This window comes from Zalophus californianus, chromosome 8 (assembly GCF_009762305.2).
Source record: "Zalophus californianus isolate mZalCal1 chromosome 8, mZalCal1.pri.v2, whole genome shotgun sequence".
In the NCBI taxonomy this organism is placed as follows: domain Eukaryota; kingdom Metazoa; phylum Chordata; class Mammalia; order Carnivora; family Otariidae; genus Zalophus; species Zalophus californianus.
In genome coordinates, this window is record NC_045602.1 from 3,231,360 (window position 1) to 3,254,190 (window position 22,831).

Sequence of the window (22,831 nt, forward strand, 5' to 3'; positions counted from 1 at the left end):
TGGAGCGTCCTGGTAAAATCCAGCATGTTGGTTAGAGCATATTCTTTTTGGAAAGAAATGACTACAGATTCTCTCGTTGAAGGTCATCTTTCTCCCTTTGATAGAGGGGCCTCTGGAATTTGAGCCTTGGAAAAAATACACTGCCTCATTGCTACTCTATTCAGCTTTCAATCATCATGCTGAAAATGAAGGTAAAAAGGAGCGAGAAAATACCAAATAGTCATCTGAGAATTGCTTTTGGAGCCCAGTAAGAGGCCATCTTGCCTTTGAGCAAAGCACTCACCCATGTTGTACGTTTGTTCTGCGTGTTCCTGACACTAAACCCTTTGCGTCAAACCTGCTGTCCGCCATGGCCCCCAGGCTCTTGGGAGTAGAAAGTAATGGGATCACCACGAAGTCTGTCTAAAGACAGTTGTAAAACCAACCTAAATTTATCGTGAGAATCGTATCTTTTGAGTAAGAGTGGGACTCCTAGAGATACTTTCAGAACTTTTCATGGTATTTGGGAATAATGAAACAATACTGAAAGCTCATCTGATTTTGATTCATACTAGAGATGGGGGCACAAGGAGGGATGGCTGACGTGGTAAATAACAATAAAGAGCTCTCAGTTAAATTTTAATCTCAGATAAACAATGATTTTTTTTTTTAAATATAAATGCATTCATCTGCTCAGGCTTCCCTAAGAAAGTATCATCCATCGACTGGGTGGCTCTGACAACACAGATGTAGCTCTCACAGTTCTGGAGGCAGGGAGCCCAAGATCTAAGCAACAGCAGCCTGGGCATCTGGTGAGGACCTGCCCTGTTGCTGCAGAGGGCTGGCTTCTCCCTGCGTCTTCACCCAACCTGTCCTCAGTGCTCTCTCTTTCACCGTATAAGGCATGAATCCCACCGTCATGACCTCATTTGACCCTAATTACCTTCCAAAGGCCCCATGGGACTGTGAGTTAGGACTTCAACATATGAATTTGGGGAGGACACATTCAGCCCTAAGAGTAAGTGTATCCCAAGTACTGTATGGGGCATACTTACACCAAAGGAACTACCTGTTGTTTATCTGAAGTTCAAGTTGGCCAGAGCATCCTCTGTTTTATTCGTGTGTTTCCCTGTTTAACGTAAAGAGAGCCAACCAGGAACCTGAATACTTAGACGCCAACCCCACCTCCACCTGCCCATGGGAACTACAGAGTTCCTTCATTCAGTGCTGCCTCAGCCTTGTCAGTAAAGTGGGGATCCTGAGACCAGGAGAGACCTTCCTCGCAGAGTTTTGTAGGGAGTGCACCATATAAAAAGGTTTGGCACTAGCCAGATACCTTGCCCACAGCAAACACTCAGCCCTCCTCCCGACTTCAGATTCAGTGAAATACGATGCACACTCATGCCCCCTTCCCCTTAGCAAGCAGCCTTCGACTCCACGTCTAGGCAGGAACCCAGATGCCCTGCAGGGTCTCACAGCAGCATTTCCTGAGGTACCTTCTCCTGGGAGTGTGGAGTTAAACACCAGGTCCACATCCAAATCAATGGCAGTAGGAAAGGGGCCAGGAAGAGAGAGCAGGGGTAAGGATGATGGAGCTGTGAGCCCGGAGTAACTGAAGATGGTCTACAGGACCAAGGACAGTGCCCTTCGGGGCATCAGACTGGGGTGCCCCGAGGCTGGGTGTCTGTGAAAGAGATTTTCAGTTTTTAAAGTATGCAGTTAAAAGTTATTAAGCTATGATGTAGAGGATGATGTAATACAGAATATTACCTGCATACAACATGGAACATAGAATAATGTAAAGTGGCATCAGTTTCATGGATGTACAATTTAGACATTTTCTTATTGTAATAAGTTTATTTTTTTGTCAATTTTGTATATAGTGTTAAAAAAATAGGAAAGAAACAAGAAATTACCCCTGATACAACTACACAGATGGGACTGTATCACTTTTACTGCATATTCTTCTTTTTTTTTTTAAAGATTTTATTTATTTATTTGAGAGAGAGAATGAGAGAGAGAGAGCATGAGAGGGGGTTGGGTCAGAGGGAGAAGCAGACTCCCCGCTGAGCCGGGAGCCCGATGCGGGACTCGATCCCGGGACTCCAGGATCATGACCTGAGCCGAAGGCAGTCGCTTAACCAACTGAGCCACCCAGGCGCCCACTGCATATCCTTCTAATGCTCCTAAATATCCACATAGTTCTTAATATTCAGATAAAGTAATGCAATATGAGATTAACCAAACACAGTTTCATAGCCTATTTTTCTCTTTAAATTCTATGTTAACTGTTTTTCCTGGCTAGTACATTTTTCCTCAATAACTTGTTTCAGTAACTTCAGATTACACGATTTTTTTTGGTCAATGCCCCTATTTTGAGAACAGTCAGGTTGTTTTCACTTTATTTCTGATATTGTCATACGTAGGTGAAGAATACTCTTCTGTGGACCTTTGCACACAGTCCTGAACATTGATTTAGCATACATTCATTACAAACATAATCGCAGTGTCAAAGTGTATTTAAAGAATCTTGATACTTACTTCCGAATGACTTTTCCCAGACGTGGTTTCACTGGTTTTACCCTTCGTCACTGCTGCCACTGAACCCTCTGAGCATGGTCAGAGAGCCAGCCTGGCTTGTGAGTTGTTGGAATCCCCGGGTCTCCCACCCCACCCCAGCCTACTGAATCAGAGCCTGCACGATCTCTGGAAGATTTGCACGCCTGTCGATTCCGGAAACGACTGTGTTATACTGGAGCCTCTCAGCAGCATCAAGACTTTTTTTTTTTTTTTAAACTATCTTCCCTTTTTGCCGGAGGGGAAAGATAAACAGGATCCTGAGACGTGAGACGTTCAGTCTCAGACCCAGGGAGGCAGGATGCCATCATCGAGCTGAATATCACTCATGATTTCGTTGAGTCACCCGGCCCGGAATAGAACGGAGGCCTGCGGCGGAGCTGAGGTAAGCGGGTGCAGGGGGGCGTGGGAGGGGGCGGTCACACCTGCACCTCCTCTAATTCTGGCTCAGAGCCGCTCCGTCAAGGAGGAACTGGAGTCCTGGAACAGCCCTGACTCAGCCGGCCGGCCTGGGCGGTGGGAGAGGAGGCTGGCCAGCCTTTCTCTTCTTCCTGGTTTGGATTTTGTCAACGGCTGTGGGTGGTTCCACCCGTATCACCGCAGTCACGGACTCAGGTGAGTAATCTCTGCTTCAAAATACACGTCTGTTCACCCCAAATCCTACGTGCGTGTCCAGGAGTGGGATGTCACCTATACTTCCATATGAGAAGTGTGACCATGTCACACGTCTGAAGGCTCCCATTTAATTTGCAGACTCCGTAGTTTTGAGCGGCTCCCTCTGGGGCTAACGTGATCGCATGGATCAGCATTTCTCTGACTCAGAAGGTGCTGAGGGGTAACCTGGGGGTTTCAGGGAAACGCAGGTTCTGAGCCAGCATCTCTGGGCTGGGGCCTGAGAGTCTGCATTTCCTCCAAGCCCCAAGTGTTACTGAGGGTGCTGATCTGAAGGCTCCTCTTTGAGTAGCAGGGCATGGGCAGTGAAGGCCCCAGAGAAGTCTCCAGTCTACGTCTGCCTCTTCCTTCATTTAGTGATGCCCCGGAGGGGACACTTGCTATTTTCATGAGTCTACTTTAAATGACACCTTTCTTCTGAATTATGCTTTTCATTTATTTTCTAATTTGTGAAGCAGCATTTCATAGTGAAACAAGCTTGTGCTTCTGATCCATGTAGACTTGGCTTCAAATCTGGACTCTGCATTCCCAGCTTCAGACATGTTAAAATGCCATTTCCCCATTTTGCTCTCTGTTATTTAACTGATCTGACTTCAGTCTCCCTGCACATCTCCCCAAAGGTACCTGCTTCCAAGCAAATGGAAAAATCCAATGGATGCAAGGAGAGGGCATGCACTGGCGTGGGTATTATAGTCATGTCACCAAGGTACATGGAAAAATCATGCTGTAAAATCAGCCATACAGATCCCCAGAGGGAGAGAATTGTTACCGTTTTCAACACAAGATGCATTTCTTCCTCGCCCACTTCTACAAGACATAATATTGCAAACACATCTGTGTGCTACACTTTTCTTGTATGTCAACCTCTTCTTTTTCCTGACCATTCAATACACACTGCTTTGTGTGGGTGGTGTTTGGGGGAGGGAGAGAACGTGACAGCTCTCATTATGGACAATGCAGTGTGGCTAAGGAGTAGCATGCTTTGGAGAGTAAATTACAAGGGAGATTTAGCATCCTGGTGTACTCAAGATGGAACTCGGGCCAATTCTGTCTGAATCTAAAAGAACTAGATAAGTCCCATTGACATCAATATACTTTCCTTATTCACACTTTTCTTCTCTGCTGCTCCTCTGAAAACCACTGTGATTCACGCTGCTTGCAGGGCACACAGGAATGACGCTGTGCCCAGCATTGTAGCCCTTTGTGTGCACTGGTGGTCCCATCCCATGTTCGCTATCAGGCACTGAACGTCGATTAGATGTTCAGTGATCACATACTACATGAGTCAGCCTATACGTGTTCTTTTCACGATAGTGAAAATCAAATAGTTCTAATATTGGGGAATAATTGTATATGGCAAGTTAGAAGTTTTTGATACCTGAGGGTTATGCAGCAGCTCTTCTGTTTTAACTGGAGTTTTGGAAAAAAATATAAAATATCTTTAATGCATTTACTTGTTTTAATAATTCTAGTATAGGTAAAGCAAGTAAATTTGACTTGACTCTGGATTTTTCCATGAATTATCATCTACTTTTTGGATTTATTTATGCCTCAAATTATGACCCAGGGCTAAAATGTTATAGAAAACATAAAGGTGTAGAGGGGTTTGTGCTTAGGCTGAGAGGCACTTGGGTAGTTTCGTAAGTTTTGATTAATTCATTATATGGTTTTCAATTCTTTTTACAAATATAGTGCAGAAAATGTTTGGTTAATTAAACGTTTTCCATAATGATGCCATGATCCACTTGGATTTTGATACGTAAATATTTTAAAAAACTCTTCTAGCATTAATCACTTTCATACAGATTTGTTATCCAAAATCTTCTTCATTGAATCTGTGCATAATCTTCCCTTTGGCAAAATCTTGCAATGGTTTGATACAGCAGTCATTTAAAACATTTTAGAATTGTTGGGCACAAACTGAATAAAATAATTGCAATTCACTGCTCTAAAAATCTATATTTTAACAATATAACTAGATAGACGTACAGCTTTTTGCTTTTGAACGCACAGCATTAGACCCAGTGATGTTCAAGAAACTTCCCTCCTCTTGTCTTGCAAATACCATTTATACGTTCAAAGCATAGTACTTTTTAGGCTACATTATTGAACCAACCCTTTGCATGGATAACAAAGCCCCTTCAGAACTTGGCAGTGGGTCACATTCTCCTTTCAGAGACCGCTATTAGACATGACTGTCAGTGACTTGAGATTTAGTCCTTCCTATTAAAGGGTATACATTTAATTTGAAAACTTTCAAACACCTATTTGAAAAAATATTTGAATGCTATTGAAATATATTTTTTAAATGCTGTGAGTATCAAGAGCCATAAATCCAACAGTACCAAAAATAGAAAATAAAATAATTTATTTAGGAAATTCAGAAATGAACAAATTGAGTCATTAATTGAGCTGTCAATAAAAGTAATAGCAGTTAGCATTTATTTCCTAGTATGTGTCAGGTACTATCTTAATATATATTTCACACACACACATATACATACACTCATACATTCACTTAGGCCCCTTAACAATGCCATGGTATGGATATGCTGTAATTACCTCCATTTTATACATGTAGAAACTAAGAACTGGATTATGAAAGTTGGCCATCATCACCATCTAGTAAGTGGTATATATGGTTTAAACCCAGATATCTGACTGTAGATCCTATACTGAACCACTGTATTAAACTTCTTTATGTAACAGGTGATTTACATTATATTATTTAATCAACCCAACAACCACCAAATTACTATAATTGCATTCAGTTTCTAGATGCACCATGGTAATTAAAGTTATAAGAGTTTAAGTAATCAGCTTAATGTACAGTTAATAAAGAGTACACCTACTTTGGAGTAGTTGTCAATAGACCCTACTCTTGTTTTATTCTCACATTTTCCTTCAACTGTAGCATTCATATCTGGGCCTTTATATCTTTACATTTTAAGACTAAATGTGTAGATATACGGAGGTAATGAGGAAGATAGGTTGCTTTTTTTTTTTAAGATTTTTTTTCTATTTGAGAGAGAGAGAGAGAGAGAAGGGGGGAGGGGCAGACACAGAGAAAGAGAGAGAGAGAATCTGAAGTGAACTCCCCACTAAGTGCAGAGCCTGATGTGGGGCTTGATCCCATGACCCTGAGACCATGACCTGAGCCAAAATCAAGAGTCAGATCCTGAGCCAAAATCAAGAGTCAAGATGTTTACCAGCTGAACCACCCAGGCATCCCAAGGTTGCTTTTCTAAATTGCCTTAGAAGTACAACTTAATTCATTAAAAAAATAGGGGAGACTTATTAATCTCAAATGTTTGAATTGGTCCAGGGAGAACAAAGATTCAAAGGATGTGCTTTGAAAACAGCAGGAGACCATGCAGAGGTGCTGGGTGGTGGAGAGAAATAGTTTTCTTTCTACTTGCTTTTCTTCTCATGTAGTTTAATTTTTGACATCACCAAGACATAATATTAGTGGTATTTTCCAAGTTGATTAAACATCATGTATCCTTACAGGAGGAAAATGATGCACATCAAATAATCAGATGTTAGGAGATGCCCCTCACAAATGTGAGCACACACAGCATCTGAGAGAAGCGTGCTGCCGTTCGTGTTGGATTGGAAATTCGTAGTCACTGACACTTCTTTCAAGCCCTGCAGTCAGGTGATGTACATTTTCTCAGCCATTTTTGGCTTCCTGTATTTCAAAGCTAAATCTCTGAGGCAAGTTCAGTAATCTATGTTTGAAGAATTGAAGTGTGAGCAAGATGCTGAGAAAGTTGTAGATCGCCTTGAAGGAGAGTAAGCCGTCCAGCAAGAAATTGTTTTAGAACAACTTCAGATAGTTTCCACTGGTGGAATATGGTTGATCTTCAATTTATTTTCATTCAGGGCAGATGTGTCTATTTCAAGACACCTACTCCAGAAAGACTCCAAAGCAACTAGATTTGGGCTTTGAAAAATTCAGTCTAATCCATCAGTGTTTGTTGGAGCTTGAACTCCTGTATAGAATGTGTATGTGTGTAATATAATTATATATCATCTTTTTCTTTTTTAAAAATAATAACTAACAAAAAACTAGCCTAGCTTTCTTCTACCTCATACTTTTGGAGGCACATTCATTTCTAGGAAATGTAAAAGTCTTGAGTGCATGAAAGCATGGGACCATGGTGGGTGTGGGAGAGCATCCGCCACCAAGTTAGAGGCTGACATGGAAGCAGTGTCCTCAGGTAGAACCCATCTCACTGAGAGCAAGTTTATATGGATAAGACCATGAACTACAACTCCTGGAATATTTCCCTATATTTCTTTCCCCCTATAAAAAGGAAAGAAATTATACCTCCAAATAGAGAAGAGATTGGCAAATGACTTTTTTTTTTTCGAGAGAGAGAGTGTGAGAGAGCATGAGCACTTGCACGCAGTTGGGGAAGGGGCAGAAGAAGAGGGAGAGAGAGAATCTTTAAGCAGGCTCTGTGCTGGGTCTAAGATCATGACCTGAGCTGAAATCAAGAGTTGGACTCTTAACCAACAAAGTTGCCCAGGTGCCCCTGTAAATGACATCTTAAATTCACATTTCCCAGGATCTCCATAGTTATTTGTCCAAACTTGTGATTATAACATTGGCTGGAGAAGCAAAATATGAATGAAAACAAAACAGAAAAGATAGTTTCTTGAAAACAATCTCTAGTTGTTCCTATGGGAAATCACTTAAGGGAATATCAGAAAGAGATCCTACAAATGTGGAAAAAACACCATAACCACTCCTGCACACCCCCATCATGAACTCATCTAACCCTAATCCTCTGAAACTCAAACACTTCCTTTCCTTTCCACCTCAGCCCCGCGTTTACTCATGCTCTTCCCAAATCTGTGTCTCCTAGCTTTTGTCTGACGTTGGCCTCTTCTACTCTCCTGTCTCCCCCTGGAGCCAGAACAACCTGGATAGAAGACAGATCTGAACCAATTTTCCTTCCTCTTCTCCAGTCATTCCCCATTGTTCCCAGGACAAAGATCCTTCCCTATTTTAGGCCAGTCTAATTCCTCAATCTCATCTCCAGGGTTTGAACTCGTCACTTGGCCACTGGTACTGCTATTCTATTGTCTCAAGAAAGTAGCTCCTTCAACACACCAAGTTCTCTCAAACCTCTGGTCCTCATCTTGACACCTCTGTCTTCTCTTCCTCAGATTAGTGAACTTCCTCAAAAATTTCACACATTAGGGAAGCTACAGCAGAACTTTCCAGACAGAGAAAGCTCCCTCTGTTTCTCTGAAACATATGCTTGTATGCTAATTTTCCCATTGTATGGTTATTTTTCCGTGGCATACTCTCTCTTGTTTGGCATAATGGAACTCAATAAATGAGTAAATAAGTACTTTGCATTTCAAAATATTATAAAACATTTTGAACAAAGTGTTGAAAAAGTGAACAAAAAATAATTATACATGTGCAGATTTCAATAGTTTTAATATGAACAGCTTACAACATTTTTATTTTGAAATATTAAATTATGGAAAAGTTGCAAAAACAGTCCCATGTACCCTTCACCTGACTTCTCATGTTAACATATAACTAAGAAAACTAAACAAGAAAGTCACACTGACACCATAATATGAATTAATCCATGGGTTTTGTTCAAATTTCCTTGGCTCTTTCCACTAACAGCTTTTTTCAGTTTCAAGATTCATTCCATTCCCTCCCACTGCAATACAGTCATCATGTGTCCTTTATCTCTTCTGATTTGTGACAGATTTTTGGTTTTTCCTTGTCTTCTATGACCTTGACAATTTTGAAGAATTGTTTTATGGAACGTACCTCAAATTGGGTGTGCCTGATGTTTTCTCATAATTAGGCTAACTAATGGGTTTTTGAGATGACCGCAGATGACACAGATCACAGAGGTGATATGCCCTACTCGTCACATCATAACAGTGGTATTGAATGTCAAAGTGACTTATTTCTGGTGACCTTCACCACTTCATTGTATGGTTTCTGTCAGATTTCTCCACTGTAAGTTTACTATTTTTCTATTTCATACTATATGTGCTGGAAGCTGGTCACTAAGTACAACTCAGCCCAAAGGGAGGGACTCCCATGTCCCCGAGGAGGAATTATGAAATATTTGTAGACATACGTTAAAACCACAACAGCCATATTTTGTGGGAGAGATTCTGAGGTTAGGAAAGTGTTCTCTTTCTCTTTATAGTTTTGTCCCCTAATTATAGCATTCATTAGTAACCTTGCTGGCAGTAATTACTACTATGCTGTTCTAATGGTGATTTTCCATTTCCCTCATTCTTTCTACATTTATTAGTTAGAATTCTTCTATAAAATAGTCGTCTTTTCTTTCCCATTCATTTATTTATTCAAGCACATGTTCATATTGTTTGGACTCTTGGATAATTTCTTATTCTTGGGGTAATAATCCTACACGATGCTATTACTGATTTTGTTGCTCTAGTTGGTCCAGGCTTATGACTGGGTGCTTTGCTCTATCAGGCTGTCTGGTGTTCCTTTAACATAGCCCCTCCCCTGATCATTAGCCTTTCTTTATTTTCTGGGTGACAAGGTACTCCAAGCTTGTCTTGTGTTTTCCCTGCCCCAAGTTTAAAGTCAGTCTTTGCTTCAAGGAGCCCTAGTTATCTTTTATCGGAGAATGGTATTTAGAAACCAAGATTGAACAATGAGTGTGTTCATTGCCACTGGGACGTCATTGCTTCTAGGTCCCTGACAGCAGACAGAACTAGGAAATATATGTCTGTATACTATCCTGTGTAAGCACACATGTCTGTACTTACCATTTAACTTTCTATTTATATATAGTAAAGGAAACATGAGGACATATTTATATCAATGATTCTAATCTAGTACCATAAGCCTCTTTTTACCCTCCCTCCTTGCTTATTTGTAACTTTCTGTCAGTGAGTAACCAAGCTCTCATTATCTGCAATATAGTTATTTGTTTAATTCTAGCTTCAAAGTTGCTGCTATGTACCCCAGTAAAGGACCATTTACCAACAAGTATAGAATGTTTGTGTGCATTTCTTTTGTCTTTACTCTTTTTTTAAAGATTTTGTTTATTTATTTATTTGAGAGAGAGGGTGAGAGAGCATGAGCAGGGGAAAAAAGCAGAGAGAAAGGGAAAAGCAGACTCCCTGCAGAGCAGGAAGCCAGACATGGGACTCGATCCCAGGACCCTGAGATCATGACCTGAGCCGAAGGCAGAAGCTTAACTGACTGAGCCACCCAGATGCTGCGGACATACATTTTTTTTTTCTTTAAATTAAGACTAGTTTTTAGAGAAATTTTAGAATGACAGCAAAATTGAAAGGAAGGTATAGAGAGTTCCCAGATACCCCTACATGGTCACATTTGTTTTCCTGTTCCCCTCCTATTTCCTCCTTCCAACTGCACTGGATTTCCACAATTCCTCATGGTGACAGCTTTTAATCCCTCCTTCCTGGAAGATTAAGGTCCCTGTTTCTTAGGGGAGATAAGGAGGGTGGGTGAGAAGAATTTTGGCCCGGGCTGATATTACCCTTCACTTGTGGGTAACATGGAAACTTTCTTAAATTTACCCCCACCTTCTGCATGGGTGTCTGCTTGGATTCATGTAGAAAAAAAGCCTGCAAATTTCAGAAAATGCCATGAGGACTGTTCTTTAGGAACGTCATCCTCTTATGGTAGCCCACGCTCTGCCTTTAAGAATTTATAAAAGTTTAGCTAAATTTCCTTCCTGGCTTATGTGCTGTCTGGCAGGGTGTATCCTGGGTTTGCAATCACTTGGGACTTGTTTCTCACTGTGGCTACTGTCTCCATTCATAGTCTGGGTTAGTTGCTTTTCCCGTGATATCAGTTTTCTGATGAATTCAAAGAAGTCATCAATATGCATTTTTTTCTGCTTTTTTTGTTGTTGTGAGGGGGAGAATGGCATGCTCTTTAGTTCTCTACATCTCTGAGCTGAAACAGGACGTCCTTCAGCAATTTATTTTATTTATTGTTTTTTTCCATCAACAATTTTACTTTTTTGAAGTGAATTACAAAATAATTAACCTGGAATCTACTTATGAAATGATTTCATGGATTCCCTGCACTAAGCTAAATAACAAGGTGACCATCTGTCAATAAAAGAGGAAGCAGCTCTTCAAGCCTTCATCATACCACTGAAATCTAGAACAACAGATTCTTTTTTTTTTTTTTAAAGATTTTATTTATTAATTTGACAGAGGGAGACACAGTGAGAGAGGAAACACAAGCAGGGGGAATGGGAAAGGGAGAAGCAGGCTTCCTGCAGAGCCCAATGTGGGGCTCGATCCCAGGACCCTGGGATCATGACCTGAGCCAAAGGCAGCTGCTTAACGACTGAGCCACTCAGGCGCCCTAGAACAATAGATTCTTAAACATTAGGTCTGAAAGATCCTAAGGGAATCTTTTTTCCACATTTGTCTTGGCTTGTAGACTCCACGGAGAATTTAGCGCATCCAGTGTATTCTTAGTATAACTGATTTCAAAAGGGATATAAAGATATGTATGTCACACTAACCTCACCAATCATGATATTCTTTGTGGACAATACATAAATTATAAAAAATGTCATAGAAAAAGATGTTCAAGATGCAACAATAACAAAACACCTCCCAGAAGAATATTCTTCAAGTCCCCTTGCACCTGCTGTGTAATTTCTCAGATTGCTTCCCCTCAGAATCAGTTTCTGTAATGACAGCCCACTATTGAGAGTGGTTGTTCTGTGCAACCATTTGCCAGTCTTTGCAAGAGCATGCCTTCTCATACCTTCCAACTTATTTCCTAAAGGACCTGAAAGAGGATGGTGCCCCCTGCATGTGTTAGACAGCTGGGGGTGGGGAAGAGAATGTCCCACATAATCCCAGCAGATGCATGCATCGATGACGAGAGTCTACTGACCAAAAAGGAGAGAACAAAACCAATTATTTAACTCAGATCCTAACCCACAGCTTCCAAATCTTAGTCCAGTGAATTTTATATTAAATCAGACTGCCTAAAAGATTTTTGCAATTGTTTTTTTTTTCCCTGTTAGAAGATTAAGAAACCAATGCTCGTGTTTAATGAAGCATCCAGCTACATTTTAAACTGAATATGTATTCCATCTCAATTTTCTTCGATTCTGTCTGAGTCCATTTGGTGCTATTATCCACAGATGGACAAAGCTATTTTCTATAGCTGATTTCACTTGTGATTCTGCAACCCATTTGCCTTCCCATCTCCCTGTAAGCCCTAAGATTATGTTTTTCAAATACCCTGCAGTACTTGTTCATTCTCACGAACGCTAACTCTGTACCTAAGTGAATAGCAGCACCATTTCCAAAGAATCCTAACTGGGGATCTGAGTTGCAGCCATCTGAAGAGAGGTAGATAGCTTTAAGAAGAGGTCCAAATGTTCTTTTTCCCAAGTTATTATCCTTAGTAGGTGAGTGGTTTTCAGTAGATGTGGTGAGTGAGAATCGTAGAGGTGCCTGCCAAGAAGATCCTTAGGCACAACCCTAAACTTACCCAGTTAGGATCCCTGCAGGTTAGCCCAAGAATTTGCAGAGATGCTTCATAACATCTACAACATTCATATTTTTTCCTTTTCTAGGCAAAATTTACTATTTTCCACTGCATACTTCTACTCTTAAAATGGTAAACATATTCTTCTTTTTGTTTATTTCCCTTTTGGAAGATGATGTTTTGTTTTCAGCTTTTTAATTTGTTTTCCACCCATATTATTGACTATCTTGAGAGTGGTAAAACATTATTTTCATCTTTTTCAACTACAAAATACCTTGTGACAGTATAAGAGCTCCTCTATATCATAAGTCACTAATCTAAGACTGCAATGATAATCATTCATTTGGATTTGAAGTTGAGGTCTTAAGTTTTGTTTTTGTTCTTTTTTTTTTTTTTTACTAAAACTAAGAAAACTCAAGATATATCTACCAAAATAGGTTGTGAGAATTTTGAGGGCTTTTAAAAGTAAATCACTTAAGCTTTTTTCCATTCTTGGTAATGTGTCAAAATGTTCTTCCTTGAAAGGGAAGAGAAGAAAACACAAAGAGATCTCTAGTGTGAAAACCACAGGGCAAACTGAAACACCTAACACAACATTCCCAGAAGGCAAAGTGATTGAAAAATACGGCATCTGGTTAAAGGATGGGAATACTAAGTGTACATTTACTGATGACTGAAAGTCTTTCTTTTTCTTATGGAGCTAAAGAAATAGCGATAAATAGAATCATTTTTAGTCGGCAGTTTGGCAGACAAAGAAATGGGCAGTCGTGAGCTTGAGCTAAAAAGACCAGGTAAAACTTGACGGAAACATGTGAAAAGAGCGCCCACGTCACAGTTACATTAGCAGGGACACTGAAATGCTAAACCTGATTGGACTGAAGTAAGTCAAAGTGAAGGAGGTTTCACCACAGCATGGCAGGCATTGCTAAGTCAAAGCACTACTTGGGGAGGTCATAGAACCCAAACACTGCAGTGTCTGCATTCATTTCAAGCTTAAACACCACTTGCAAGATCAGAAAATGGTTTGGATGTGTGACATAGCTAAATGAGCAGAGGTTTGGTGGTAAAAAGGCCTGAATTTGATCCCAGATCCATGACATTCCAGCAAGGAGCTCTATGCGGGTCATTAAAATTCTCTACACTTGAGGTTCCTCAGCATAAAATGGGAGCTAGAATCCTGGACCTTCTGAGTGACTATTGGATTTAAATAAGATCCAGGAAAAGGTGCCAGGAGAACGTATGTGTCCATACATTTGCTCCTTTTGCCTCCTTTGTGCTTCCTTTTTGTTCTCTCCCCCAACTCCAGGGAATCCCAGGGAGGAGTTCGGAGAAGAACATCAGAGGAGAACTTTGTTTTCTTCCCGTCACTGCCGGAGCAATGCTCCCTGATTCACATCTGCTTACTCCAATACACAACCATTCCATTGCTTTCATCTCCCAGAGGACCAAATCCAAATAACTTCGCCTCATCTAGTCCCTGCTTATGTCTCAAGTCTCCATTCCGACTGCTTCACAGCACCATGCAGATATGGGGCGGGGAGAACAAACTGGCATCGTTTGGACTCCATTTACACTGTGGCTTCAGCATTTCTAGCCTTCTGACTTGGGGCAGAATATTAAACTCTTTTCAGTCATAAGCTCATCTTTTGTAGACTAGAAACAAAGATAACCATGCCTGTCTGAGCGGTTATGAAAACCACATAACTGAAGTTTGTAAACGATTGGCTCTTGTTGCAACAACGAATGACTTTTCCCATTGACTGAAGGTATATTTCTCTTTCAGGCCTGTGCCTCTATAGGTGTTTGTTGCTGTTTTGCTTTAATTTATTTTCCTAATCTGAAATGTATTTCCCCTGCTCTTCCTAAGGAAGTACTGTTCATTATTCACTACAATAACACAGTTCCAGACTTGGTTATTCTTTTATACTCGGTACTTCTTGCCATCCTGGAATGAATTAAGTAGTCTTTTCTCAGTATTCCCATAGCATTTTATTTTATTTTTTTATTTTTATTTTTTTTAAAAGATTTTATTTATTTGAGAGAGAGAGAAAGAGAGAGAATGCATGAACAGGGGGAGGGGGGAGGGGGAGAACCAGGCTTCCCGCTGAGCAGGGAGCCCGATGTGGGACTTGATCCCAGGACTCCGGGATCGTGACCTGAGCTGAAGGAAGATGCTTAAAGACTGAGCCACCCAGGTGCCCCTTCCCATAGCATTTTAAGTCTTATCTGTGGTCAGCTGTAAAATCCTGCATTATACTTGCTCAGGTCCCCTTTCCCACAGTTCAATGTGAACCTCAAAATACCAGGACCGAATCTAGCACAATACCTCTGTATTTACCTGATTGCTCAATCGATGATTTTGTTCTTTTTTAAGTCTACTTAAAACATATTTTTATTGTGGTAAAATACACTTAATAGGAAATTTACCAATGAAACTGCATTAAATTCTACAATCTAGTGGAATTAAGTAACTTCACAATGTTGTACAACCATGATCACTACCTATATCCAAAAATTTTCATTACCCCAAAACCCATTAATAGCCATTCCCAATTCCTCCTTCCACCCAGCTCCTGGCAACCTCTAATTACTTTCTGTCTCTATGAATTTGACAATTCTGGGTACCTCACATTAAGAGACTCATACAATATTTATCCTTTTTGTGGTTGGCTTAGGTTACTTAGCATAATATTGTCAAAGTCATGCATGGTGTGGCATGTTCCAGGATTACCTTGCTTTATGTAGCTGAATAATATTCCATTGTATGGATGTATCACAGTGTGTTTACCCATTCATCTGTTGATGGATATTTCGGTGGTTTCCATAGTTAGGTTATTGTGAACAGAGCTGCTCCAAACATTCATGTTCAAGTTTTTGTTTGAATGTCTGTTTTCCATTATTTTGGGGTGTATCATAGGAGTGGAATTGTTGTGTCCTGTGGCAACTTCATGTTTACAGTATTCAGGAGGCATCTGACTCTCCCACGGTGGCTGTGTCATTTTACCTTTTCACCAGTAACGTAGGAGGGTCTCAGTTTCTCCTCAGCCTTGCCAACACTTGTTATTTTCTATTCTTTCTCAGATTATGGCCATCCTAGTGGGTGTGACCTGGTTCCTCATTGTGATTTTGATTAGCATTTCCTTAACGACTAACGATACTGAATGTCTTTTCATATGTTCGTTGGCCATTTGTACGTATTGGACAAATCTCTATTTAAGTCCTTGACCAAAGATTTAAAAAAGGCTTGTCATTGCTGAGTTGTAAGATTTCTTTATGAATTCTGGAAACTAGACCCTTATTAGTTACATGGTTTGCAAATATTTTCTCCCGTTTTGTGGGATACATGTCACTCTCTCAATAGTGTATTTTGATGGACAAAATTCTTAAATTTTGATGAAATCCATCTTATCTATTTTTCCTTTTGTTGCTTGTGCTTTTGGCATGATATTTGAGACATCATTGCCAAATAGATAAGGTCTTAAGGATTTGCCTTTTCTTGTAGTCTTCTAAGAGTTTTATACTTTTGGCTCTTATATTTGTCATTGATTCTTTTTGAGTTAATTTTTATATATGGTGTAGGGTAATTGTCAACTTTTATTACTACTACTACTATTATTATTATTATTAATTATTTTACACACAAAGATCCCTCTTCCCTATCACTATTTGTTGAGAAGAACTTCCCCCTCCTATGGAAAGTCTTGGCACTCTTGTTGAAAACCAATTGGCCATAGAAATATGAGTTTATTTCTGGACTTTCTATTCCATTGACCTATATGTCTAGGGTCATGAGATCAAACCCCGTATTGGGCTTGCACTCAGAACAGAGTCTCCTTGAGAGTCTCTCTCCCTCTGCCCCTCTCTCTCATGATCTCTCTCTCTCTAAAATAAATAAGTAAATCTTTAAAAAAAATATCTCTAGTTTGGGGAACCTTGCCAACTTTTAATATAATTCTATTACAGTGCTTGAACATATTGTATCAAACCCTACCTTTATTGACAGAATTTCTGAGGGGACATATGTGGACACTAGAGTTTAGTTTCAAGGGCCCAGAAAATTTCAACTCAATATTACTCAAGAGAAAATATAGCGATAAAAGGCCAATATGAGAAAGAAAGCAGAGTGTACTAAGTGTATTGATGATGTCCATGAATCATGAATAGACAAGTATCAACCAGGAAATGTGTATATGAATGCATAAGATAAGAGTATTTTCTATTTTAGAAAGAGCAAGTCTACACAATCTGCCTTGCTCCTTTTCTAAGTTGAAACTTTTCTACTTGCTTAAAATAATCAGCTTTATTATTAGTATGATTTTAAAACATATTTCATCTCCAAGGAGAAGTCACACCAGTTCAAAGCTGGGAATGAGAAAAAAAAAAAAAAAAACCAGAAGACAGCAGAAAGCACCAGTATATTATTATACTTGTAGACATAAGTACGTGGGATAAGGTAGCCTTAGGCAAAAATTTTAGGTGGGTCTAATAGTGCAATGCCTTGAATCCTTTCTAGAGCTGCAGAAAAAGTAAACAAATCAAAGTTTTTAAAAGAACTATCAACTTTTATTTAATTTTATTGCTTCTGCTAATGTAAACAAGGGTCATGTAAATATTGGCAAACATAAAGTTATTGGAAATACAGTCAACATTATTGGGCCAAGGGAAGGAATATTTAGATCATTTAAATTTATATTTCTCTAAAAGCATTTGTTATATAGAGATCTATCAATATCTATAATTACTCATTTTTTAAAAATTGGAACTCCAGACTTATGGAAAGTTTAAAAAACAACCCAAGGGGTGTTACACCATGTGTGTCTCATCAGTACTGTGTTAAGAAAAAAGAACTGTTGCTTCAAGGTGGGGGAATTCAAGTATACTTAATCTCTGAAGACTAATTATTATCACTATATATACTCTTAAACTATACCAGGCCTCTACCTGCCCCTTACAATTCTTTAAAAGTTTGAGACAAGGAAGAACAATGACTATGATTCTGAGATTATACAGGTTTTATCATTTTCTAAGACTCTGATTATTAATTAACATTGAAATGAACCTACCATCTCTTCTGGGCAGAGCAATGTACATTTAATTATACTAATATTCGTCAAAAGGTAAAGTAATCACTGTATCCACTTTGGGCTAAGGGTATTTGACAAACTTCTAGCAATTTGAAGCAGGTCAAGTGAATAGTGATTGAGGTACTTGAAACCATTTTATTATCTGGATAAATTTATTAGGAAAAATCCTTATTGTATTTGATTCTGAACTGATAGAAGGAGCAACTACTTGCTTAGTGTATCTTATGCCAAAGTTGAAGCTTATCCAATTATCTGGTCTAAGTTGTGTTGGTTATTAATTCTCGTTGGAGCAGAGAAGTTGTGATGGCACGCTGTATCTGAATAACCATCTAAACAAAACGATGTTTAACACCGATAGATAGTCTATTATTATTGTCTTTGCAGACATTACTTCACTCTAGCCTCACGACAAACTGATGAGGTAGGTCGTGGGTACAGATGAAACCGTTTGGGCTTAGTTCATTCAGAAAGGTCTTTTCCCCAGAAGCCATCTTAATGGAAATTTATAGCCATTGGATTTCTTACTAGTAAAGTTCTTCCAAGAAATTTTGTATTTTCCTAGAACTGTAGGATGAGAGTAAGTTGAACATAAGCCATTGACATATGTGATTTTTTTTTTTCACTTCTCTGCTTCTCCAGTTAAATTCTGAAATTTTCTGTCAGAGCCTGAGTTCATTCATATTTGTATTCCCAGGACCTAGTGGTGTTAGTGGTGATGTAGGCATGCAATAGACGTGTCTTAAATGAATGAACAAATCTGGAGCTGACCAGTAGTCCTTCCTTGTTTTCCAATACAAGCCAAATGAAACAGTCTGCACCGGACGTTCTCATAATACGCAGCACTCAGTTCTGTCTTGGCTCCCGGCACACGGTATTGTATGTGTCTGTGTTCTTGACGGCCCCTGGCCCCCACTCCAAACAGATGTAAAGTTCTGAGGGAAAGGACATGACCATATCCACCTAAGAACTCCTGGTCCTACACAGTGTCTGAAACATAGTGAGCAGGTGCTCAGTAAACACTTACAGAAGGAGGATGTGGCTGGGAAGGTCTTTGTGTCTTCCCCACTTACCTCCTGCTGAGGAGGGGGCTTATAATAAAAGCATAATAAGAAGACACAAGAAATGTTAACATAACAACATATGGATGTTTTTAAATTAATAATAATGCATTTTTTAAAAGAATCTGTTTTACATCTGCTGTTCTGAAGAAAAATCTAAGCCCTTTCCAGGAAAGACAGAAACTGTCCATTGCGAACGGTGTCTTCCGGGATACAGCTGGGAAGAGTGGTTTCCTTCCCTAAAGCAGCTCGTGCTGCCAGGATGAGTTGGAGCTGGTGCCTCACTGGAAGCAGACCCAGGGATAGAAACGATGAAGGGAAGACTGGAGGACGTTGAGGAGAAAGTGGGATGATCAGAGACCAAGGGCTCTCAGACTTCCGGGGAAGGTGGGCGTGGAGTGGACCCAGAGATGTGCGCAGAGGAGGTGACAAATAAAGCTTTGCTTCAACCTCTGCCCTCAGTCTTGTGATGACGAAAAGAGAGAACACTTTCTCTCCTCAATAGCACATGCTCCATGGTGATTCATGTTGTCCATGAATAGTCAAGTTCTTATATCTTTTCCCTGGTAGTTCAGAATACTGCATGGACATATTTAAGATATGAGAGGTGTCACCTCGTCAGAGCAGTCTTGGAAAGCCAGATTCCAGGAGCAAAGCCACAGGGTCCTAACGTTGCCTTAGACACACAGAAAGAGCACAGGGTTCTGGGCAGTTCGACTGGTGTGTCACATTGAAGCAGGCTTCCCTGAGGCCCGCGGGGGCACAGACAATCCCCCGGGGAGACCAGGAGATGCAGCCGTGCCACCCTGAAGACCATCAGCACAGAAGTGTCTGCTGCTGAAAATGTGTTGAAAATCCCAGCTTTGCCTTCTTCAGATCCATTATGCTATGGAAACCACGCATTAGGGAGATCGCTTGCCTTTTTCTTTGGATGAACACGGTCTTGACTTTTCCTCTACATGATCTCAAGGGCCTAAAAACACAAAGCCCATTTTTTTCTTTTTTTTTTGTTTTATCACCTGCCCTGCTGTGGGCAGTCCATGCTCAGAAGCAGGGCCCCGTCTCCTGTCACAGAGGTTTCCTGTCAGCTAGATGGGCATCAGGGGCCCTCTCCCCATCCCCCAGTGCCCCTCATGTGTTGCTCTTCTCAGATGTGGACTGCCTGCCAGGCACTCCCTTTGCCTTCCCCTCTGTCTTTGGGAAAAATGACCACATCCATCTGGACATTAGCGTATGCTTGTATGCCTATATACACTTGCAGGTACTTGCGTTTATGTAATGTGCGCACGTGGGGGAGTCTGGGGTAGGAATGTGAGTCAGGAGAGCATTGTGGGTAGGAATGTGAGTCAGGAGAGCATTGTGGGCCTTGAGAGTCGGCATTGGGGTCAGCATTAGGAAGTAGGGGAATGGTGTGTACTTACCCATATTCATACATACAGACACATTAGAGGTTGCTTTGGAGGTTGATAGTATAAATTTCAACCTACCTCTGGCTTAATTAGCCACTTAATTCTTGGAGTGATTTTACCAGACTAAGTTCACTTCTGTGAGGCTCTGCTTTTTCACCTGCAGAAATGGGGATAGCAAATTCTACTTCTCAGGGTTATGTGGGATGTGCACTCGATGCTATGAACGATAAACAAATAAATGTGAATAAAACTGAATAGGCTCAGCACATCGGGAGTCCAGTGAAGGTGACTTCTTCTAATCCCTAGAAATTTTAAGAAGAATTTGTGAGTCAGGAGTGTCTCACCCTGCCCTTGATTGCCACAGTGCTTATTTAGTCTGTCTGGGGACAGTAAGTGCTGTAGTCTGACTGTAACGAGGAGGAGAAAGTAGTCTGGTGAATATGTATACACACTACCCTGAACCAGCTCTTAAATAAGCCTCCAGTACAGACAGCTAATTACCCTGCACTTTAACATTGTGCCATCAAAATTACAATCAGCCCTTTCCTCAAGGAAGAAGGCTTATTTGTACTATGTAATTTGTGTGTTTGTTTACTGGTCGGTCCCCAAAAAGACAACAGAACCTGTGAGTTCTTATTTTGTTTTACTTTTTCTCATGAAAAATTGTAAACATACATGAAAGGAGAATACGTGGTATGAGGAATCTGTCATCGGCTTAAATAATTATCAACAGGTAGCCAAATGGTTTTCATCTTTACCCTCGCATACACCCTAATGCTTGCTAGGTATCCTTTTTAGAATTCTACTGATGCATAATTTACAATCATAAACTTGCCCCAATCGAGGTGTACAATTCAATGATTTAAAAAAATTGAGTCATGCTACCATTCCCACAGTGTGGTTTTAGAACATTTCCATCACCCCTACAGTTCACCTGTGCCCACCTGCTGTCAGACCCTGACCCCACCCCAGCCCCAGGAAACCACTGCCTTCTTTTCTGGCTCTCTAGAATGGTCTCTCCCATTATTTCATATCAGTGGAATTGAACAACGTCTACTTTTGTTTCTAGTTACTTTCACTTAGCTTCATGTCTGTGAGGTTCATTGTAGCATGTATCAATAATTTCATTTTATTGCTGGATAATATTCTACTGGATGGCTCTACGGTATCTTGTTTATTCATTCACCAATCGATAGACTCTTGGCATGTTTTTAGGTTTTCCCTATTATGTGTAATGCTACCCTGAACATGCAAGTACCAGTCTTTGCGTGGACATATGGTTTCATTTATCTTGGTTCGATAATCAGGAATAGAATTGCTGGATCGTTGGTAAGTTTGTTTAACTTTTCAGTGACACTGACAAACTATTTTTGAATTGGTGATTTTTTTTTTTTTTACCTTCCCACCAGAAATACGTGGGGCCTCCAACATCCCCATGACCTTACCGATGCTTTTTTTTTTTCTTTCCACCCTCCCCCTCCTCCCCCTCCTCTTCTTCTTCTCATGAATATTTTATTGACTGTAAGTGGTATCTCATGTGGTTTTGATTTGTTTTTCCCTGAAGACCAATAATGTCAAGCATCTTCTCATGCAGGTTAGTCACGTGTATATCTTACTTAGTAAAAACGCCTGTGCAAACGTTATCCTTAGGCAAGCACCCATTGTCCCGATTACTTTATATGTATATTGTGGTAAGTTTTTAAATCAGTTATGTAATTCCTCCAACTTCCTTTCCAAAATGGTTTCCCCTTTTCTCTGTGTCTTTATATTTACAACTTAATTATTAGGTTCTTGCCACACCTCTTCATGTCCCCATTCTTTTTTTTTTTTTTAAGATTTTATTTATTTATTTGAGAGAGAGAGAATGAGAGATAGAGAGCACGAGAGGGAAGAGGGTCAGAGGGAGAAGCAGACTCCCCGCCAAGCAGGGAGCCCGATGCGGGACTCGTTCCCGGGACTCCAGGGTCATGACCTGAGCCGAAGGCAGTCGCTTCACCAACTGAGCCACCCAGGCGCCCTTCATGTCCCCATTCTTCATCCAGGTACAGTGTTTCTAGGTGAGAGGACAAGAGGGAGGCACATCGGGTCGTACTATGGAATAGGTCTAGTTTGGGGATTAGTTAAAATTCATAACATCCTCTTCTGATACAATTTTTGAGGAACTGATTTTAAAGCAAAATTTAAGATCAAGAGCATGAACCCTCTTGGAGAACCCATTCTTAAGAGGGCAAGGATAGGTAAGCTAAGGAAAATGCTTTTATAAACGTATGTAAATGACTTTATTTAGGGTAAGAGAGTCAGGGTGCACTGTAGGAAATGGACTCCTGTTAAAATAAGTACATAAAACATAACCTCGAAACTGTGTAATCTTGGATCTTGATGTCATGGGAAAGATAGTCTCATTCAAGGTGAGTCTTCTTCCTTTTTCCTCCTGAAACAAATCTGGCTTTTAAAATCTAGTTATTAGTCTGATATTATACTTGTTACTTACTAGGTGAGAAGTACTCTACTGGGCCATGTCCAGATGATTTTATT

General features: G+C 40.2%; 1 long non-coding RNA gene across 1 annotated transcript in view; it reads left to right on the top strand.

The window, feature by feature from the left end:
- Positions 1-2,809: 2,809 nt before the first annotated feature.
- LOC113938346 overlaps positions 2,810-22,831 on the top strand; it is a 103,942-nt gene continuing 83,920 nt past the window's right edge. Inside the window, exons 1-2 of the long non-coding RNA XR_003524884.1 lie at positions 2,810-2,941; positions 6,739-6,886. This is a non-coding gene — a long non-coding RNA (uncharacterized LOC113938346). The remainder of the gene's footprint in view (positions 2,942-6,738; positions 6,887-22,831) is intronic.